This window comes from Heterodontus francisci, chromosome 32 (genome assembly GCF_036365525.1).
Source record: "Heterodontus francisci isolate sHetFra1 chromosome 32, sHetFra1.hap1, whole genome shotgun sequence".
NCBI lineage: Eukaryota > Metazoa > Chordata > Chondrichthyes > Heterodontiformes > Heterodontidae > Heterodontus > Heterodontus francisci.
Window position 1 is genome coordinate 48,375,633 of NC_090402.1, and position 18,294 is coordinate 48,393,926.

Here is an 18,294-nt window from a genome sequence, read left to right on the forward strand (position 1 = left end):
CTGAGCACAGCTGACACTAATACAATAAAGATAAATGTGCTTCACGTGTATATTTGCTTAACAAGCTTCTACCACCAATCAGTTTGTGCCACAAACAAGGCAGTAAAAATCAATGATTGAAGAAAATGTAAGGAAACATTGGGCACTGTATATGCTGGGTGACCAATTCGCTACTCCATGTTTTGCAGCCCACTGAAGTTGAATTTCACTTTTTTCTTTCACCAATGTTTAGAATTCTAGCATGGATTAGTCAGATGCAGCTCAGTGTAGTACAGCTTCTAGTCCAAACAGTTGCGAGCGGTACTTCGACTTCGGAGTAATGGCTGAGAATGTTGATTCACCCAATGAGACGCACCAGACCCACTCCTGCTCTCCGTCCAGAATGTAGTTGGCTGCTACTTATTCTTTAACATGATGTGTCCTGTTGGAGCTGCTCGTTATTGGTTGGGCTTTCTTTCTTGGTCTTCTGATTGGTCCATGGCAGTGAGTGTATCACCAATCAAATCCAAAAACAAACATGAACCCCTTTAAAAAGGGAGCAAACAAGTAAGTCCAAATTGATCTGTAAATAAAACATTAAAAGCTTATTAAATAATAACATAATTGGCCATGTTGACGATAGAGTCCAGTTCCACCAGTCACGCAAGGCATCAGCATATGAGTAAATACCGCATGCTCCCTCTCCAGAGACACCTTGACATGGGCGTAGCTGCACACGCCAGGCAGGCAGTCGAGACAATTAGCCACATCAGGCTAATAATATTATCTAACATGTTGGATGATACTGTTCCAGGGACTACAGTGAGCTCGAAAGACAGTAAATAAGAAACTCTTCTGATATTGCCTCAAACCTCTCAATTTTATTTTTCTTCCTCTTTTCTGTCCCTATTTGCATGTGTGTATCGCGTGTGCATGCTAGCATGACGCGTCGTATATCTGTAGGTGTTAACCGCATGAGAGTTTAAGGTTTAATAAATTTTCTTCTTTAAACCTAAGATAGCCTGTTCATGCTCATTTCTTTGCCTTATAATTGGAAAGTGGTGAATAAGGATTCACCAAAGGGGGAGCTCAAAACACAGTGTGTTTAAAATTAAACCCTGTTGCAATAAGGCCAGGTGAAGACAGTAAAAGACCCCTAGATACCTTTCTCACCTGGTCGTAACAATGGGTAAGTGTCTACAACTCGAAGAAGTTCGGCTTAGAAGGGACCAAATGCGTTGTAGCTAAATTTGCTGATGACACCAAGATAGGAAGGAAAGTAAGTTGTAAAGAGGAGGTAAAGAGTCTAAAAAGGGATATAGATTGGTTAAGTGAGTGGGCAAAAATTTGGCAGATGTGAGAAAATGTGAACTTGTCCACTTTGGCAGGAAGAATAGAAAAGCTGTATATTACTTAAATGGAGAGAGATTGCAGAACTTGGTGGTACAGAGGGATCTGGATGTCCTGGTACATGAATCACAAAAGGTTAGTATGCAGGTACAGCAAGTGATTAGGAAGGCAATGGAATGTTGGCGTTTATTGCAAGGGGAATCAAGTATAAAAGTAGAGACGTTTTACTGCAGCTGTACAGGACCTTGGTGAGACCACATCTGGAGTACTGCGTACAGTTTTGTTCTCCTTATTTGAAAAAGGATATAATTGCATTAAAAGCAGTTCAAAGATGGTTCACTCGACTAATTCCAGGGATAAAGGCTTATCTTATGAAGAACGGTTGAACAGGTTAAACCTATACCCATTAGAGTTTAGAAGAATGAGAGGTGATCTTATTGAAACATATAAGATTCTGAGGGGACTTGATAGAGTGGATTCTGGAAAGATGTTTCCTGTTGTGGGGGAGACTAGAACTACGGGACACTGTTTAAGAATAAAGAGGTCTCCCTTTTAAGATGGAGATGAGGAGAAATTCTTTAGGGTCATTCGTCTGTGGAATTCTCTTCCCCAGAAAGCAGTGGAGAGTGGGTCATTGAATTCATTCAAGGCTGAGTTAGATAGACAAGGGAATCAAGGGTTATGTGGGCCAGACAGGAAAGTGAAGTTAAGATCACTACCAGATCAGCCATGATCTTATTGAATGGTGAAGCAGACTTGAAGGGCTGAATGGCCTACTCCTGCTCTTGAGTCCTATGTTCCATATGGGATCTTGGGTTTCATAAATAGAGGCATTGACTACAAAAGCACAGAAGTTATGCTGAACCTTTATAAAGCTCTGGTTAGGCCCCAACTGGAGTATTGCATCCAGTTCCAGTGACCACACTTAAAGAAGGATGTGAGGGTCCTTGAGAGGGTGCATAGGAAATTTACCAGAATGGTTTCAGGGATGGAGGATTTCAGTTACAATATTACATTGGAAAAGCTGGTTTTGTTCTCCTTAAAACAAAGGAGATTGAAGGGAGACTTAATAGACATGTACAAGATTATGACAGGCTTAGATAAGTTATACAAGGAAAAGCAGTTCCCATTGTTACAACTGAGGCGGGAGTAATGCACTGTATCATGCAGGCCCACACCTGCTAAGAATGAGGCACATTGGTTTTTTCATATGAACATTGATTTTGAACTGTTGCTACAGCGAGGAAATGACTTGTACAACAGATCAGCCATGGCTGGAAAAAACATTTGCATACTAACAGATGGTGCTTGTGTGGACAAAGGACCATTCCCTGACACATTCAACCCACAATGGATGTTGATCACCGGACAGTAAGGGGGTGGGGAAGTGCATTCCAGGGCCTGCTGGGGTGATGTAATCTACAGGGGCCAGGACTGGTTGGACCAGCTGGTCAGATGACTAACTGGCTGTTCCAAAGTTTTTTGAACTTGCCACAGAGAGTTTGAACTCAGAAAGACTGTTTGCTCCCTGAGTGAGAAAAGCTCTCCTGTCTGCTCCCATCTCTTTCTCACAAGCCTCTGAATCCACTGAAGACACATGAACCCCAAGAGAGAAAAGTCCCCTACAGCAAACAAGGTTTAAGAAGAATACTGAGCCCCAATGAGGAGCAAGATCTACCTACAATCAAGGACTCTACAGTGAGCTCAAAGAACCATAGCAAAAACTCTTCAGATATTGCCTCAAACTTTTCCACTTTATTTTTCTTCTACTCTTTTCTGTCTCTATTTGCATGTGTGTATCGCATATGCATGCTAATGTGGGTACATTATGTATCCATAGGCATCAACTGAATTAGAGTTTAAGTTTAATAAATTTCAGCTTTTTTTCTTTAAACCTAAGAAAACCTGTTTGTGCTGGTTTCTTTGCCTTATAATTGGAAAGCAATGAACATGGATTCACCAAGGGGGAGGTAAAATCACTGTGTGTTTAAAATTAAACCCTGTTACGGTAAGACCAGGTGAAGGCTGAGAGGGAACCCTAGACCCCTTTCTCACCTGGTCATAAAAACTGTCATTCAGTCCCATTACTCCACAGGTCATAGCATATTATTAAAGTTTTCCCACCTACTGGAAATTAGCCAAATTAAAACACTTTATTAACCCCCAGAATAAAATATGCCAAACCAGGTATCTTTAAACAACAACAAATTAACAATTTATTAAGAAACTAAATCCTAAGCTCTATTAAGATAAACCTATGTCTAAAAAACTTTATAACTTCTTATTTCTCCCAATTCTAATGCAGGCACACACATAGATTGAAAAAAATGATTAACTGGTTTTAAAAATGATGTTTTTAAAATTAGTTCTAGTTCTAAAGTATAATAAAATAACTGGGTTGTAAGTCTTTGTGGGTTAGGTTCCCCGCTCAGTGAGGTGTCCCAGAGTCAAACAGTCATATGTCACTCGAAGTCTTTAGGCAAATTTGACGAACAGTCTTTAATGAATAGGTGTTCAAAGCACTTTGGCAGCAGCAGGCGCCACACAGTTCTTTCAACAAAGAGTATAGCAACAGGTCTATTTGGATCTTAAAATTGGCAGTCTATCAGTAGAAACTTTACTGAGAATTCCAGAAAACACAAACAGGCAACAGAGGGTCACCCCTGAGGAACAGACTTCTTAGATATAGATAAGAGCATAAGAAATAAAGTGAAAAAGTTTGAGGCAATGTCTGAAGATGGTTTTGGTTATTGTTCTTCGAGCTCGCTGTAAAGTCCTTGATTGTTGGTAGGTCTTGCTTTTCGTTGGGGCCCAGTATTCTTCTTTAACCTTGTTCGATGTAGGAGACTTTTCTCTCTTGAAGTTCATGTGTCCTCAGTGGGTCCAGAGGCTTGTGAGAAAAAGATGGCAGCAGACAGGAGAGGTCTTCTCACTCCAGGAGCAAACAGCCTTTCCAGTTCAAACTCTTTGTACAATTCAGAAAAACCTAGGTTGCCAAGCAGGTTAGTCATGTGACAAGCTAGTCTGACCACATCTGTTTGTGGATTCTCTTGTCTTAGCTGACCCTGGAATGTCTCTTCTTAGACACAATGCCTGGTGCTCAAAGTCCATTGTGGGTTAAATTGGAGCTGGGAATAGCCCCTTTGTCCCTCCAAGCACTGTCTGTTGGTATGCAAATGTTTCTCAAATGTTTTTCAACTCTGGTGAAGTGCTTCTAGTACCTGCATTTACGTAGGAGGATGTGGGGTCTAACATTTCAAATGTTTCGGGGTTGGCTGACCAGAAGGTAGGGGTTTTCATCCGGGATTCCTCCTGGACTTCCTTTAACCTGCCCTCTTGGTCGCTTTTTCCCCTTCCCTTTCTAAGCTTTTGCCAGCCTTGTGCCTGCCTGTCCCCTTTTCTTCTCGGCGGGGATCCCTTACAGTTCACCAGCCCTCTGCTGGAGGGTCTTCCTAACACCGGTACAGGACTTAGGGGTGCAGGTTTCACTGTAGGTTGGGGTTTCCCCTCAACCTGGCACATGTGGCAACTCCTGCAATACTCCACCACATTTTTGTGGTGTTTTGGCCAGTCAAACGTCTGTCTTATGCGGCTTTTGGTCTTTCGTATACCGGCATGTACAGCCACTGTAGTCCCCTGGGCCCTTCTTAATATTTCTCTCCAGTACGTCTGCGGCACCATTAACTGGTGAACTACTGTCCACTCCTTGCTCTCAGGTCTGTGAGGAGAATTCCATTTCCTCATCAGTACCTCATTCTTTAAATAGTAGCAATCACGACTCCCTCTGTTTCACTTTCAGATTGGGCAGCCTGTGCTAACTCTTGCAATACTGGGCCGGCTCGCTGAGCCTCACCTAGGGAAAACTTATTTAATTCATTCCCTGGGTTTTCTAACTTTCCAAAGAAAGTCTCAGATAGACAGACCTCATGGTCATCTGCCTGCAGTGCCAATGCAGTCTCCTCTGGGGGAGCTGGTTTGATCATGGCCTGATCCACTGCACATTCAGGGAAACTGCAGGAGTCCATCTCCTGCCACTGCCCTGTCTCTCTGACCTCCTGCAGTCTTTCTTTCACTACTTGGGGGTGGGGGGGGGGGGGGGTGGCTACCACCTTTGCCACACTCAAGGGGTATGGGGTTACTTTCCCTTCAAACATAAAACCCTGATAGCCTTCAGGAATCCTATTAACTTTTCCTGCACTTGCAGTAGTAAACTTCCTGGGTCTCACTCTTACTGCAGTTAAAGCTACAGCTTGCTCCGTTGTGCTCTCCTCCAGGATCCCTTTTTGACTGAGCGGGTACAGGTTTTCTCTTTAATTTCCAGCAGTCAGCTTTTAAATGCCCTGCTTTTTTACAATGGAAGCACACAGGTCTCCGGGTCTCACTCTTGCTCACAGCATCTTGCTTTTTGGCTAGAGGAGGGCCCCCTGTGTCTCCTGCTTTTCTTTCTCTCCCAGGACTGCTTGGACTCCTATCACCTTCCTACTCTTTGTCCTTTTTGGATTTGCAGGGGTGACTAGGAAAGGTTTTCCCCTGGGAAACCGACTTATCGATTAAAGCAAACTCATCAGCCAGAATGACTGCTTGTCGGGCTCTCTGGACCTGCTGCTCCTCTACGTGGGTCTTTATGGAGAGTGGGAGAGAGTGTTTAAGTTTCTCTAGCAGAATTACTTCTCTGAGATAAGGACACTGTGCCCAGAGAATCTAAAAGCTTCTCTCTACCTTAAAGGTACACAGCCCTCTTTAGTTTTTAAACAGAGGAGAAAAGAAGCACTTTCATGACACCAGTAACAAATGGTAGTGCTCTCTACCATCCCCTGTACCCTTCACTCTTTAGTCCCCAGATTTCAAAGCCCCCACCCCCCCACCCTGATTTCAGAGCCCTCTCTCCGTGGATTTCAGAGACACACCCGCCACCCCTCCGCACCCCCCACCCACCCCCACCCCAACCACCCCAGATTCACTGCGGGTGACAGCTCCGACCAGTAGCTTGTTACGAACTCCATAGAAAAGGCTATAAATTATGCTGTTTAAAATGAATGGAATTTAAACTCATTCTGGCTATTGACAAATATGGTAAGAGTCATTAACGTGGGCACACTGCAGCTAGAATTTTAAATCTTTCATCTTCCAGGCTGCTGCAGCCAGAACTCAGGATCTAAAGCTTTGATTTCCAGTATCTCCTGGTCATTCCAGGAAGGTTAGGAACTGTATTCCCCTACCTTTTGGGAGAGACAATTCAGATTCCTACTATCCTTCTCATAAAAAGGTCTATCCTGATTTCCCCCTAAATGGCCTAGCTCTAATTTTAAGATCATGTTTCTGTGTTCCTGATTTCCAGAAAAAATAGTTTCTCAGTGTCTAACCTATCAAATTCTTTTAATATTTTAAACACCTTGATGAGGTCACCCCTTAGTCTTCTAAATACAAGCCAAGTTTATGCAACCTAATAGCCTTCTAAGTCCTGGTATCATTCTGGTGAATCTGTGCTGCAACATCTCCTTCCTGGGGTACATTGCCCAGAACTGAACACAGTACTCCAGATCAGGTCATCTCACCTATTATTTCCTAATGTGGCTCAGTGTCAAGGCTGTGTACAACTGAAGCATAAATGCAAAGCCTGACATGGAGCTGAACCATACAGATCACGAAAACTTTGGTTTCAATTCCTGTCATGTACTGAGTTTGCTGATTTCAGCTAGGACGGCAATGGGTCAACATAATTGATCCCAGTCTCCCTGGATTAAGAGAGAAAAATCACTGAGAGTACATTCTCCTGCTAGTTACCCAGTTTGACTGGCCGTGTCAATCATACGCGTGTTTTTTGAAAGAAAAGAATCGCATTTGGATGTGATGCTCTTTACAGTCAAATAATCTTGTTGGGCAATCTAACACATGAAATATGGTCACATGGCTGAGATAAAAGGGTTGTCATTACCTTCAGGAGAGAAGGAAGGAAGAACAATAACATATATTTATTTAGCACCTTTAACATAATAAAATGACACAAGATGCTTCACAGGAGCATTATAAAGACACATTAGGAAATATTAGGTCAGATGACCAAAAGCTTGGTCAAAGAGGTAGGTTTTAAGGAGTGTCTTAAAGGAAGAAAGCAAGGTAGACAGGCAGAGCGCTGTAAGGAGGGTATTCCAGATCTGAGGACCTAGGCAACTGAACGCGTGCCTACCAATGGTGGAGCAATTAAAATCGGGGATGCTCAAGAGGCCAGAAATAAAGGAGCGCAGGTATCTCAGAGGGTTGTGAAGCTGGAGGAGATTACAGAGATAAGGAGGGACAAGGCCATGGAAGGATTTGAAAACAAAGTTACCAATTTTAAAATCAAGACGTTACTTGAATGGGAGCCAACGTAGGTCAGTGAGCATAGGGGTGATAGGTGATGGGACTTGATGCAGGTTCAGACACGGGCAGCAGACTTTATGATGAGCTCAAGTTTATGGCGAGTAGTATGTGGGAGACCAGCCAGGAGTGCATTGGAATAGTCAAGTCTAGGGGTGAAGAAGGCATGAATGAGGGTTTCAGCAGCAGATAAGCTGAGATGGGACAAAGTCAGGTGATGTTACAGAAAGTGAGAAGAAAAGGAGGATCTTGATTTAATTTTATAGTGTCCACCTTATTGTGTAATAATGAGCTGTTTGTTTTCCCTTAGGAAGTTTTTTTTCATCTCAAGTACCAACATTTATATCTACAGCAGAATAAAGAAAGATAATGATTTAAAGAATCACTGATCATGGCTCTGTGAAATTAAGAATCTGACAGGCATTGTCCCAAACTTGTCCTGATTCTTCAGTATCAAGCTGTATGGCCATATTCTGCAATTGATGATGGCCAGATAGAGTAGAGAGCTCTCATTTAATTAGGAGGATTCCCATAATGGGAAGCTCACCTGAGTACTAACTTCCCAAGCATCATCCTTCCTCCCTTTCAATGCCATCTGATTTGCTCAGGTGAGATTATCTTTTCTGGCTGTCCTCCCAATGAACTCCGAACTTGTGAGCACTTGATGCCACAAGATAATGGGGTTCACACTTTTCTTTAAAAGGAGTTCAAATTATGTCCTTCTGGTACCTTTAAGTTCACCGCACTGAATGGACCATGTCAGAGATCTGAAAGTCACTTGGCTTGCACATAAGGAGTTAATAGAATGTTAGTTTAATTTGGTTTATCGTTCAATGATGAACTGGTTTCTCTGTTTTTGATAAAATAATTATACTCCAAAAGTGAAAGAAAAAGTGCTGGTGGGAGTGGCTGAAAAATATTGATTACAGCATCACAATTCTTTACACTGATGACCTTAATTACAGGACAGGTCTCTGAGTTCAAAGCTATTCCACTCTGTCTTTTAGTGCAGTGACATAAACTATAATGAACCATGTCTGTTAGACAGAATATTACAACCTGAGCAATCAAGAGTCAAAATATCAAAACATGAAATAGAAAGATGCTGATGGAAACAGCTGAGAACTTAGTGAGCTGAAAAACAGCAGCCATGTCTAATATGACATTGAGGGAAGCAGGCTCATAAAAATTGGAAAAGGAAGTAAATTACAAGGAATAATTGTTATTTTTGAGTGCAAAGGAATCTGAACATCATAAAAATGTGTATTACATCCCCATAATGTTATGTTATTATGATCAGGTGAAGAGGGGGTTGAATGGTTCCCCTCTTTTCCCTCTCGTTTGACCGTAACAGGTTTATTTTTTTTGAAAAGGATGTACTTGCCAATTCAGTGAGTGTTCAACTGTTTACGCACTGTGACCATAAAAGAACCAATCGGACAAGTTTTCTTGAGTTTAACAAAGAAAGAGGTATTATACTTAAACTGATTTAAGTAAAACAATAAAATATGCTATGATTTTAACACACTCATACACTCAAAGTTCACACATGCCCACAAATAGATTACAGAGTGGGGAAGGATAGATTGATCAAATTAGAGTCCAGAGAAATAAAAGGGGCATACAATTTGTGGAGGCTGGTGACTCGGCTGGCTTCAGGCTGAACCAGGTGGTCTTACAACTTTCCTTCAGTGGTTCTGACGCTTCCGATTTAAAGATGTAGATGGCTGATTTGGCTGTTCTCCTGGCAACAGAAGTGCAGTGTTGATTTCCTTCAAGAAGTCTCTGTCTGCAGCAGGGAGTCCCTGGGTGGTCACGGTGAGCAAACAGGGTTTGAAGCTTGCAAGGTGGGTTGGAGAGAGAGGGAGGAAGGAGGGTCCCCAATTGGATCTTCTAACTGCAGAGAAAGCAGAAGCTTAAACACACAAAGGGTGGGCATGTCACGTGGCCGTCACACAGTGATTTAAACATGGTTGTTTCTAGTGTATTCCCCTTGCAACTTAATCAGTTCATGTTTGGAAATACCCCTCTCATAGCTAGGGTCCCATCATTCAAGTGATTGGGTTTAAGGCATTCCCATTGTAGCTTGATGAGTTCATATCTGGGAAACCCCAAAGGTTCCATTGTCCATGTGATTAGGTTTAGTGGTTCGGCTCCACCTGAGGTGATTGCCTTGATGCCTTGCTAATGGGGACAGGATGTGTGGTTCACTCATATTCCCCAGGTCATCTTCCTTGATGGGTCTTTTTCACATCGGAAATTGCCACTGAGATTAATCTGCAGGTGTGAGGGAAGGAGGGAACTCTGCAAGTGGAATCTGTTGGTGACGGAAGGAGGGAAATCTGCAAATGGATACAGTTGGGGAGGCAAGGAAGGAACTCTGCAAGTGAGTACTGTTGTTGGGGTGAAGGAGGGAACTCTACAAGTGGAAACTGTTGGGGGAGAGGGTGGAACTCTGCAATCCAACATCAGGAGCCGCCATTAACAGGGTTGCCAATGCCACCCCCTCTGCCACATCATTGGCGGGGGGGGGGGGATGGAGGGGTGGAGACGGCCGCCGTCATTATATTAAATTGCCGACCGCCACCATTTTGTGCACCCACCGCAGATAATAAAATCCAGCCCATGGTGTCTCCATCTCAATAGATTGGAATGTGGAAGGTACAGTGATGTAAAAGGGTAGCCATCTTTTGTTGCGAGCTCAAGTCACCTTCAGTCTCTATTTTTTTAAAATTCAATTTGGGTTTCTAGCCAGTGGATTAAAAATCATCATTTGACAGAAAGCACGTTTTCAATGACAATGTTTAAAAATATTTATCAGGTTAATATTACACAGTCCTGGATGGACATTTTGAGCAATATGGGTCTTTCTTTAATGATACATGTCAGGCCTGATTTTCCTAGCTTACGGCACTGGCAGACAGTTTTGCTCAAGACTGTGGGAGATTGGGGAGGTTGTGTGGGCAGGGGTGGGGAGAGTGATTTCCAATAGGCACAACCAACCACTAAGGCTCCTTGCTGGTAAAATTAACAGGGAATAATTACCCCAGTATTCCACTTCAACTTCAAAAGAAATCAACTCTTTTATGTTGTCATTTTAGCTACAAGAGCATTCCTCATTCAGGGGCATTCAGGCAGAAACCTTGATTTTCCAATGGGCATAACATTTGCAAAATTGTTTGGAATTCTGGGTGGAGTAAGAAAGAAAGACCTGCATTTATAGAGCGTCTTTCACAACATCCCAAGCACTTTACGGCCAATGAAGTGCTTTTAAAATACAATCACTGCTGTAATGTAGGGAAACATGGCAGCCAATTTGAGTACAGCAAAGTTCCACTAACAGCTATGTGATAATGACCAGATAATCTGTTTTCAGCAATGTCAGTGAGGGATAAGTATTGGGCATGGCACTGGGGAGAACTTCCCTGCTGTTCTTTGAATAATGCCATGGTATCTTTTCCATCCACCTGAGGGGGAAGACCCGGCCTTGGTTTAACGTCTCATCTGGAAGAAGGCACCACCAACAGTGCAGCACTCCGTCAGTACTGCAATGAAGTGTTAGCCTAGATTTTGTGCTCAACTCTCTGGAATGGGACTTGAACGCACAACCTTCTTACTCAGAAGAGAGAATGCTACCCACAGCTGACACCTAAAGCCCCTAGCCAAGCTGTTCCAGTTCCAGCCTGGCGTCTACCCAGCAATGTGGAAAATTGCCCAGATATGTCCTGTATACAAAAAGTAGGACAAGTCCAACGTGGCCAATTAGCGCCCCATCAGTCCACTCTCAATCATCAGTAAAGTGATGGAAGGTGTCGTCGACAGTGCTATCAAGCGGCACTTGCTTAGCAATAACCTGCTCAGTGACTCTCAGTTTGGGTTCCACCAGGGCAACTCCGCTCCAGACCTCATTACAGCCTTGGTTCAAACATGGACAAAAGAGCTGAACTCAAGAGGTGAGGTGAGAGTGACTGCTCTTGACATCAAGGCAACATTTGACTGAGTATGGCATCAAGCAGCCCGAGCAAAACTGGAGTCAATGGGAATCAGGGGGAAACTCTCCGCTGGTTGGAGGCAGACCTAGTGCAAAGGAAGATGGTTGTGGTTGTTGGAGGTCAATCATCTCAGCTCCAGGACATTACTGGAGGAGTTCCTCAGGGTAGTGTCCTAGGCCCAGCCATCTTCAGCTGCTTCATCAATGACCTTCCTTCAGTCATAAGGTCAGTAGTGGGGATGCTTGCTGATGATTGTACAATGTTCAGCACCATTCGTGACTCCTCAGATACTGAAGCAGTCCGTGTAGAAATGCAACAAGACCTGGACAATATCCAGGCTTGGACTGATAAGTGGCAAGTAACATTCGCACTACACAAGTGCCAGGCAATGACCATCTCCAACAAGAGAGAATCTAACCATCTCCGCTTGACATTCAATGGCATTACGATCGCTGAATTCCCCCACTATCAACATCCTGGGGGTTACCATTGACCAGAAGCTGAACTGGAGGTGGTGGTGTACTGGTATTGTCACTGGACTAGTAACCCAGAGACCCAGGTATTGCTCTGGGGACATGGGTTTGAAACCCACCACAGCAGAAGGTGGAATTTGAATTCAATTAATAAAAAAAAAATCTGGAATTTAAAGCTAGTCTAATGATGGCCATGAAACCATTGTCGATTGTTGTAAAAACCTATCTGGTTCACTAATGTCCTTTAGGGAAGGAAATCTGCTGTCCATACCTGGTCTGGCCTACATGTGACTCCAGATCCACAGCAATGTGGTTGACTCTTACATGCCCTTGAAATAGCCTAGCAAGCCACTCAGTTTAAGGGCAATTAGGGATGGGCAATAAATGCTGGCCTGGCCTATGACGCCCACATCCCACGAAAGAATAAAAAAAAAGTAGCCATATAAATACTGTGGCTACAAGAGCAGGTTACATGCTAGGAATCCTGTGGTGAGTATCTCACCTCCTGACTCCCCAAAGCCTGTCCACCATCTACAAGGTACAAGTCAGGAGTGTGATAGAATACGCTCCACTTGCCTGGATGGATGCAGCTCTAACAACACTCAAGAAGCTCAACTCCATCCAGGACAAAGCAGCCCGCTTGATTAGCACCTGATCCACAAACATTCACTCCCTCTACCACCGACACACAGCAGCAGCATGTATACCATCTACAAGATGCACTGCAGCAACACACCAAGGCTCCTTAGACAGCACCTTCCAAATCCGTGACCTCTGCCACCTAGAAGGACAAGGGCAGCAGTCGCATGGGAACACTACCACCTGCAAGTTTCCTTCCAAGCCACACACCATCCTGACTTGGAACTATATCGCCGTTCCTTCACTGTCGCTGGGTCAAAATCCTGGAACTCTCTTCCCAACAGCTTTGTAGGTGCACACGGACTGCAGCGGTTCAAGAAGGCAGCTCACCACCACCTTCTCAAGGGCAATTAGGGATGGGCAATAAATGCTGTCCTAGCCAGCGACGCCCACATCCCAGGAACGAATAAAAGAAACTAAAGAGAACCATACCAGCTCATTTGGTGCCCCTGCAGTTTTCTTTCACTCTTTTGTTTTCTGCTGATAATATTATGTTAGTTAGGCTTTACAGTTTTGGTTCAATGGCTGTTCCATTAAATGAGTGACAATACATCAGGAATTTAGAATCATAGAATCTTACAACAAAGAAGGAGGCCATTTGGCCTCTCCTATGTCAGCTCTTTGAAAGACCTGTCAAAGTTAATCCCCCACCATAGTTTTTCACATATAACTTAGCATATTAGTCCTTTTCAAGTACATGACCAATTCCCTTTTGAAAGTTACTGTATTGTAGAATTTGATTCCACCACCTTTCAGGTACTGTGTTCCAGATCTTAACAACCCTCCGTGTGAAAAAGTTTCTCCTCATTTCTCCTCTAGTTCTTTCGTCAACTATTTTAAATCTATGACCTCTGGTTACTGATCAACTTGCCATAGGAAATAGTTTGTCCTCATTTGCTCTATCAAAACCCCTCATAACTTTGAATAACTCTCTTCGGTTTCTCCTTAATCTTCTCTGGTCTAAGGATTTGTTCAATTGTATTTATAACAGACAATAAGTTTTGAAAGTGATGAAAGCTATTCACGGCCAGAAGTTCCAGTAACTGTTTTCCAAGAAACCCAAGCAGCAGCAACTCCATGACTCCTGGAGTTCTAGAATTATAGAATTGTACAGCACAGAAGAACATTCGGCCCATCATGCAGGCTCTTAGTAAAAGCTATGCAGTTAGTCTCACTCCCCCTGCCCTTTCCCCATTGCCCTGCAATTATTTTCCCTTTTCATGTATTTATCCAATTCCTTTTTGCTAGTTATTATTGAATTTGCTTTGAGGCAGTGTATTCCAACTCAGAACAACTTGCTGTATAAAATATTTTTTTAAGACCCTAACAGAGAGGGAAACTAGAATTGAAATAGAAACAGAACCTAAAAACTGAAACAGAAATGGAAACCAAAACTGAAACAGAAGCTGTATAAAATGTCAGGTTTCTGGGGAAACTGACAGTGGTTAGAACCAGATAAAAGGAGACAGAATCCTCCCAGACCAGACAGACGAGTCAGATCAGGCAGGAGTGGAGTGCTGGCAAGCGGAAGAAAGTGAAAACTGAATCCAGGAGCTGTTTCTGCTTCTTAAAGTAGTGAAATAACCAGACCCAGCCATACAGTGCTATCACTGAAGAACTCTGATAAAGGGAAGACTGATAGATCCACACCATCAAGACTGTTGTGAGCAGAGCTAAGGAGGTTCTGGAGAAGTGAGCCTTGTGATGAAGATCACACCCGTGGAGTTTGAATTGAGAGGGAACTGCTGTCAGAAGAAAAACAGCAGCTAAATCCTTGAAGAAAGGAGCTGAAAATCCACCCAAAGATTCTCATGGTTGTGACGAACTGCATGACTGTAATTTTGTGCCATATATGCTGGATGGACTACCCAGTGAAACTGCGACCCATCTGTGTTGTATCTGATAGTAAAGGTGTAATTTGTAATATAAATATTGACCGTGATCTGTCTGTTGCTTCGTGCTTATGTTACGACCAGGTGAGGAGGGATCACAGGCTCCCCTCTTGCCCATCCTCTTATTTGACCGCAACAGGGTTTATTCCTTTTTAAATAGTGGATGTGCTTACCACCCCAGTGAGTATTTTACCTGCCACCTTTGTTGTGATCGTGAAAGAATCAATCGGACAGGTTTTCTTGAGTTTAAACAAGTGGTGAGTTTATTATACTTAACAATCTAAACCCAATCTAAATAAATTAATAAAAAATACGCTACACATTCATGCACACACTCACAAGAGAATCACACACACACAAATAGATTACAGAGTGAGAAGTAGACTTGTGGTTGGATTAGAGTCCAGAATAAATAAAACATTAATACACAGTCTGTGAGGTTGGGTGATTCTGTGGTTTTCCGACTTAAGTTGTATTCTTGAAGTCTTTGGCTGGTCGAAGTGCAATTTGTGGCTGGCCCACTTAGCTTAGTGTTTTCTTGGAGGCAGACTTGTCAGTGCTCTCTTCTTCTGGTGTCTGTGTCTGTAGCAATCTGTAGGCTTGGTGGGTCCACAGTCATAGATGGTTTTCAAACTTACGATGTTATCTGGAGAGAGAGAGTGCAAGAGAGGGACACAGCCCTCTGTTTCTGCACAGTTTGAATCATTGGCTTGTCCAAGGGAAACTCCCAGCTTTCACAGAGATGGACAGATGGTCACATGATTGCCTCAGTGTATTATCTAAAACCTTGTAATGAGATTCAAGGTTAGGAATTTTCATCTCCTCAGGCCTCAGGATGCCAATATTTACACTTGGAGGGATTTGTTCTTTCAAAGTCAATATGTCCGGATGGCCTTGAATACTGTGCTAATGAAAGCAATCGTCGGTAATTCAATCACGAGAGCAAGCCATTGTTTTGGGTACAGGCTCATCAGACATGTGTCTCCTGTTGGAGTCCTTGGAATGTGAAAGGTGTTTCAGAGCAAATTGAGGTGGCCATCTTGGCTGCCAGTTTTTTAACAGTTAACTGCAGGATTTTTTCCATTAAAAGTTTAATGTAAGTTTCCAACCGATTAATTAAAATTCCTCATTTAGCATAGCAGGTTTTCTTGACGATTAATTTATGGTTTTGGTTTGAGTGTTCAAGTAAAATTTATAAAAATGAAATCTTGCTGGTTTGGTTTGGTTTCCTAAATTGGGGTCAATCGATGGATTTAATTCTTTTGGTTTCTTGGTGGTCTCCACGTGGATCTTAACACTACTTACAACTGTTGGAGAAGGAGTGTTTGTGCACGTCTGAGATTTTCACCATATGCTGCAAAATGATCTTCAGTCAAAGCTCACCTCAGTCACAGCATTCTAAGGTGCCACAGGCGGCATAAGAACTTAGGAATTGCTACTTGAGTCATTGGCGAGTACATCAGCACCATGCTAAAGCAGCACTTCAGGTGCATGGGGTCCGTGGCATCCTCCAATACAATCTGACTAAGGTTTCTTAGGATCGCTTTAGTGTGCTGCACATTGCACAACTTCACTCTCCAAAAATATCTGTCAGGGAGGACCGAGACAAAACAAAGTTTAAGAGCACACAGATCACACACCATCACTGAGGAGAATCATAGCAGAAGCAAAAGTTAGACACTCAAACCCATGTTTTGAGATTAAAATTTTGGTTTCATTTAAGTTGTTGTGTGTGCAGGGAATGTTCTTGTGAAGGTTTGTAAGCAATTTCATCAGTGGCTACTAGAGCCAGTTGGCAAGTTCTCATATAAGACACCTCTTAACTTTGAAATGTAGATGGAGGGATGCCCCTTAGGCATGATTTTCTACGTTAAGGGCACAATAGAAATGAAAATTGTTGTTCTTGGGTAATAAGAGCATGTCAGTTGGTTCGCTGAAGTGTGTGAATAAGAACCTCTTAGGATTGAAGTAGTCCTTGCTTCCCAATAGCTGAGTCCCGAGATGTATCAGCTACAGGCTGCACCACTCCTGCTGCTGTGTGTGTGGTGGACCTGGCCCTTTGCTCTTTCCAATTTTAAGCCATCAGAAGGGGGACGGGGTGGTTGGTGCAAAGGGACAAATATACAGCTGTCATGACAGACAGCACCAGTGTCCATTCTCACTCCAACCATGTTGTTGCTGCTGGATACTGTTACATCAAGGTCATTAATGGCACCAATATGATCAGTGTAGCATTTCCTCTTGCTGGGGTGAGGTTCCACTGACACTTCTCCAGGACTTTTCAGAAGTGATCATTCTTTAGCTGTGAGCTCAGTCTGCACTAACCCGACAATTGAAACCTAAAGAAAGGTCTTATATTTATTTAATGCCTTTCATAACCTCAGGACTTCCTCAGTATTGCTCTGGAGGGGTTCTAGACTTTTTACTCAAATCTCTGGAGCAGGATTGAATCCACAACCTTCTAACGCAGAGGCAAGAGTTCTACCACTGAGCCACAACTAGCACCATGTAGTTAGTACCTGCCTTTGCACAACTGATTTCAATTGACTGGATTTGGATTAAATTGCCCAGATGGGGCGACACAGTGGCGCAGTGGCTAGCACTGCAGCCTCACAGCTCCAGCGACCTGGGTTAGGTTCTGGGTACTGTCTTTGCGGAGTTTGCAAGTTCTCCCTATGACCGTGTGGGTTTCCTCTGGGTGCTCTGGTTTCCTCCCAAAGACTTGTGGGTTGATAGGTAAATTGGCCATTGTAAAAAATTGCCCCTAGTGAAGGTAGGTGGTAGGAGAATTGAGGGAAGGTGGGGATGTGAGAGGGAAAAATTGGATTAATATAGGATTAGTATAAATGGGTGGTTGATGATCAGCACAGACTTAGTGGGCCAAAGGGCCTGTTTCAGTGCTGTATCTCTCTATGACTCTATGTTGGCATTTCTAAATGTAAACTAGACACCAAATGTCTTGTTAAAATAAAGATTAATTTTTACTGCTCATTCCTGATGTAGAAACATTTGTCATTAATGTTTTCCAACAATTTTCATCAGCATCAGAGAAAACAGAGCTCAAGCCATGTTCCTACCCATAACCTGTCCTTTTCCTAGATCAATTTTAATTGGACCAATCGGGGTGGCACTGGATTTCCTCAGTATCCTCTTACAGGTGTCATCTCCACAACTGTCCCTTTTGGACACCACTAATATAATAAACAAACATGTGGTCCAATCATAGAAACATAGAAAAATAGGAATGGGAGAAGGCCATTCAATACGATCATGGCTGATCATCCAAACTCAGTACCCTGTTCCCTAAAGATGCTTAAAAATAAAGCAACAAAGTCACATCCAACAAAATTAAAAGGTATAAAAACAAGAAATGCTGGAACGACTCAGAAGGTCTGGCAGCATCTGTGGAAAGAGAAGCAGAGTTCACGTTTCGGGTCAGTGACCCTTCTTTGGAACATTTCAGATTTCCAGCAAACGCAGTATTTTGCTTTTATAAAATTAAAAGGTACCTTCACAACTCAATCACAGTATTATTAATCATGTCTATCAGGCATTCTAATTTTTGCAATGCCTTCTGGTTGCAGGAGGGCTGTATTTGGTTTCTTTAATTCT